This window comes from Lissotriton vulgaris, unplaced genomic scaffold (genome assembly GCF_964263255.1).
Source record: "Lissotriton vulgaris unplaced genomic scaffold, aLisVul1.2 SCAFFOLD_1362, whole genome shotgun sequence".
NCBI classification, from domain to species: Eukaryota; Metazoa; Chordata; class Amphibia; order Caudata; family Salamandridae; genus Lissotriton; species Lissotriton vulgaris.
Window position 1 is genome coordinate 356,044 of NW_028246166.1, and position 4,851 is coordinate 360,894.

General features: G+C 42.1%; 1 pseudogene; it reads right to left on the reverse strand.

The window, feature by feature from the left end:
• Positions 1-2,118: 2,118 nt before the first annotated feature.
• Positions 2,119-3,611, reverse strand: LOC147666125 (succinate--CoA ligase [GDP-forming] subunit beta, mitochondrial pseudogene; annotated as a pseudogene).
• Between the last annotated feature and the right edge of the window lie 1,240 nt (positions 3,612-4,851).

Here is a 4,851-nt window from a genome sequence, read left to right on the forward strand (position 1 = left end):
TTTTTGAGTGGCACTTCTCCTAGTTAAGGAAGGGAGGTATTTGCAGGAGGCATGGACTGTTGGTAGGTGGAGGGGGACACTGAGGTCATTTACAGTTGGTAGGTAGGGGGGATGTCTCAGATGGGTTGTTGTATGGTGTTGCAATGTTGGGGATCCGATTAAGGGGTGGGGTTGGGGGATTGTCAGGCAGTTGTTTATTTAGTGAGTTATAGTTTTGTGCGATACAGGCCAAGGATGGAAATATGTAGGGTGCACCTGATTCCAATAAAGCGGCCTTTAGCACACTATTCCTTTGTCTGTGGTCACTGCTCCACCCTCCCCCCTACTGGTGGGCCCCAATGGGGATTTGGGGGGAAGCGGCCGACCAGCGGGAGGCTTGCCCCCCCCCCCGGTAGGCTTGGGGCAGTAGGGGGGAGGGGGTGCTGGACACCAGGACAGGCTTTGAGCTGTTTTGGGCTCGGGAGGGCTCTTGGGCTGTCTTTGGGCTCCCTTTGGGCTGGAAGGCTATTTTACCTGACATTTTGTGTCACTGCCCACCATTTTGGTGTGCAGTGACACAGCAGCCGGACTAGGCAGTTGGGGGACGAGTTGTTTCCCACCCATCCTCCCTTTAAAGGGTTTTTTCTTTACTGGGGCATTTGTGGTAATTTCGGAGTAGTTTTGAAGGGGTTTTGCTGGAAGATGGTGCAGACAGTGGTTGGTTGGTCACAAGGTGACATTTGGTGGTGACGCTGGAACAGGTGCTGGAGCGGGGCTTGTGGGGGCGCTTCTCCTAGTTAAGGAAGGGAGGTATTTGCAGGAGGCCTGGACTGTTGGTAGGTGGAGGGGGACACAGGTCATTTACAGTTGGTAGGTAGGGGGGATGTTGCAGATGGGTTGTTGTATGATGTTTCAATGTTGGGGATCCGATTTAGGAGTGGGTGTGGGGGATTGTCAGGCAGTTGTTTATTTAGTGAGTTATAGTTTTGTGCGGCACAGGCCAAGGATGGAAATATGTAGGGTGCACCTGATTCCAATAAAGTGGCCTTTATCACACTATTCCTTTGTCTGTGGTCACTGATCCCCCCCCCCTACTGGTGGGCCCCAAGAACCAACATTTTGACAGCACTAGTTCAGTCTTTCCGAATCAGATCCTACTGGATGTTGATTGCACACCCTTATGCTTAAAGGCTAAAGTTGATTTATTTGGAATATTAAAACTCTCAGAAATCCAGCAGTACCAGACACAATTAAAAAATGTAAAAGAAAAAATATATATATGTATGTAGCACAGAGAAGATAATATGCTTATACATCTGGCGTTGTTCATCTTTTTCCTTTTTTTGTCGAGTGCAGTACTGTGCTGTAGTCCATCCTTAAACCAAGTATCAAAACATGCTCTGAAACAATCTAACACAGGAGAAAGTAATAATCGTTAATTATGCTTCTTCCTAGAATTGGTCTAAAAAGTGAAGAAACTTTTTAAAATGTGAGTTTTTGTAGAGTTCGCATAACATTTACTTTTTGTTGAAGTGGCAAACCTGGGAAATGTGGACCTTAGGCCAAAAACCCAATCTAAAATGTGTCATCAGCCTCTTATAAGTAATCTCGCTTCTGCTGCATCTGGTTTCACATTAGAGGGATTACCCAACTTTCGGGGGGTGGACTGAGTTGCAGACTCCGCTGCGTATGTTCATTTGTACTAGCAGCTATGCCTGGTCTTTTAATCAGTTGTAGCAGTTATATTACCGTCATACGTACTCCGTATGGTTCATCTGAGTGGAGTAACGCCCGCGAGCTCATTGTCATGCTACTGACCTAATGCTGCAACCCTCATAGCACCGGATGCTTTGTTTAGGGATTGTTTATTGAAGGTGCAATAAAGAGGGTTTAAAAAAAAAGGTCATGCTCCATTTGAGAGAAAAATACAACTTTTTTAAATCCCTAATCTGTCGATCAGCAATCTAGGCATTATAAATGTTTAGTCGGTCCAGATTTGATCAACTTTAGGAATCTGCTACAGGTGCCGCTGCAGTGATCCATCTTTCTTCTCTCTGTCCCTCCCTTTTATATAAAATGTAACATGTAGTGTAAAAGATAACTTCAATTAGTATAGGCAGCAATCTGTAATTCAGCCCATTAAAGTGATAAAAATGTATAGAGCCCTTTGCACCCAATTTGATAAATACAATGGTTAATGAAACATCTAATTGTGATAAGTACATAACTTACATTCACCAAACAATGGGAAGATCGTTGTTTTTCTAAAGATTTTTGTGTCCCAGATGCATCCAAAGAATATAGAAATATGTGCAGTCCTTCCTTAAATATTGTAAAACTGTTTGCTGTGAGTAGAATTTGATAGTACCTATGGATGTCTTTGAAATGTAGCTGTGCTACACAGGCCACTGCTTTCTTAGTGACATCAACAAGGTCACTGGCATCGCTGATTGACTATCCACTGTCATTCAAAATTCTCTTTGTTTCTTGTACATTAGTTCCTTCAAGCCTGACCACCAAGGGCACATTAAGTCCAGGTTCTCATCAAGCCTTGGTAATGCCATTTGCAATAATGGCACAATTCCATCTAAAATAGCTTCAACCTTGGGATCAGCAGTGAGCAATTTGAATGCCTGATAAACTTGGACCTCTTTACCACCACCACCAAAACCCAAGAAGTTTCTGTTTTTCCACCATGAAGTTTAAATATATCAGATGTTGCCATCGCAAGACCTACTCCGTTCACAAAGTAAGCAATGTTTCAATCCCATCCAATGTATTTCAGGTCATAGCTATTTGTTCACTTTCAATGGACTCACTCTGATGTATCATTTATTGCAAATATTTCTTTTTGTCGAAATTCAGCATTAATTTTTGCATCAAAGCAAACAACTTGTCCTTCTGGAATTTCGCTAAAGGGAGCAATTTCCACCTAAGTAGCATCAGCTTTGACATACAGATGGTAACGGGCCCTAATTTAATCCACTGCCTGATGCTGAGGATCTCTTGAAGACCAAATTAGCTGCCATTCTCATTACTTTGCAGTGCTTTTCTCCTTGAAATATATCTAGTTCTTCCTTAGAGATCAGTTCTGGGCTGCCACTTCTTCAATGTCAACAGCTCCCTGTGGGCTACCAACCGAAAAAGGTTTATTACAGGCGCTTTCCATCAAAATTGGCAAGTTGGTTTCCCTCGAAATATCCCGTGCTTCAGCAACCATTACTTTATTGACTTTTACACCTTCCATTGGAGTTTGTTTTGTTGTACGATTATAACCGACCATCTGCTTCATGAGAGTTCTAATGTTATCTGGATTCTTAGTAAGATGCACTCTTCCTTTCAAACCACTGCTGAGTATGACTTTGCCTCTCGCTTTAGCTAATATCTAAGCCTTCAAAACAATTTCAGAAGATTGGGGTCGTTTGTTGCTTCCAGAGCCTCATTTACATTGTCAGCTACAAAGAATCCGAGCTGAGACCCCATGGTCTACCATCAGTTTCTTGCTTTGGTAGTCCTGAAGGTTTAGCCAACTTTGGGAGATTACTTGAACACCTTGGCCATTGCTCACAAAACACCCCCTTGCTACTGTTACAGACAATGTTTCCGGCCTGCCCTCCTGTGAATGCCGCCATCCAGGTGAGTATGCATATTTTGCCTCGACTGATTGGAAAATTATCATGCACATGGTCAACTCAAGAATATTCATTGATCCACACAGAAATGCTTCTTCCATGACGACTGAGGTATGTCATTACTCCAAGCACAAACTCAATGGTACCCTCAAAAACCAGCCCCCCTAGATTGGCCTTGTGACACTCTTGATGAGGTTCTCTCCATGGTGTTAGGTGAACCTCAAAATCAAACTATTGGTTTGAGCAAGATGCCGTCTATAATGAGATAGCTGGGAAAGCCAGTTGATGTAGAGTTCACCTTACCTTCTTATAAGAGAACATAGGTGCCCTAGACGTGAGATTACATGGACCTAAAGACATGACGTTAGGCATGAAGATGTCAGTCTAGAAGTTAAGATCAGGCAAGAAACATTATTATCTGCTGCAGGCATATTGCTATCCGGAAAATCAAGACAACAGTATAATGGTAAAGGAAGGGTAGTAAAGGCCGGAGGCTTATTACAAGGGAGTTCTCTTGAGTCTTCCTTAAATGCTACTAAAAGGAATCTATGAACAAAAATTGAAAAGAAACCGCACCAGGACACCCCTTTCCCGCCTGACCATGTTTAATGATGGGGCAAAAGTTAGAGTACTGCCAAGCGGACCGTATCCATATCTGACACAGTTATTGAATGACAGTGTAATCTCTTGAGTGACTCCATTGTAGGGTTCTCCTCACCATCTCCTTAGAATCGACCACATCTGAGCTGTGTTGAATTTATTGGACAGGTAAAATGGATATTTCCTTCTGTCATATTTACATATTTGTGGATGAAGGGATGGAGATCAAAACATTGTTCAATAGTGCCCATACCCTTTGCACATCAAACATCATCAACTTGGCTTCTTGTTCGAGGCAGTGCTTAGACTCCGTCTACTAAGAAAAATTGAAGTCCAGTTTGTCTCCTGACATAGTTTATGCCACAAATGTTATTTATTGTTGGAGAATAAATGTCTCCCTTCACTGTAATGTGGCTCAACTCATTGAGTATTGCAATATAGGTTTTAATGCATTTTGGAAGTGGCAGATCATTTATATTATTCTTAAATTTACATGAAAAAACTAATGAGTTTTGCTGTTTATTTATAAAAACGTGATAATTATCAGTGAGTTGGTAAAGCTATTTTCCTTTGAGCAGATGTTCATGATTAATGATTGACTTTCACTGGAATTATATTGTCGAATCTATTCATGAACTTA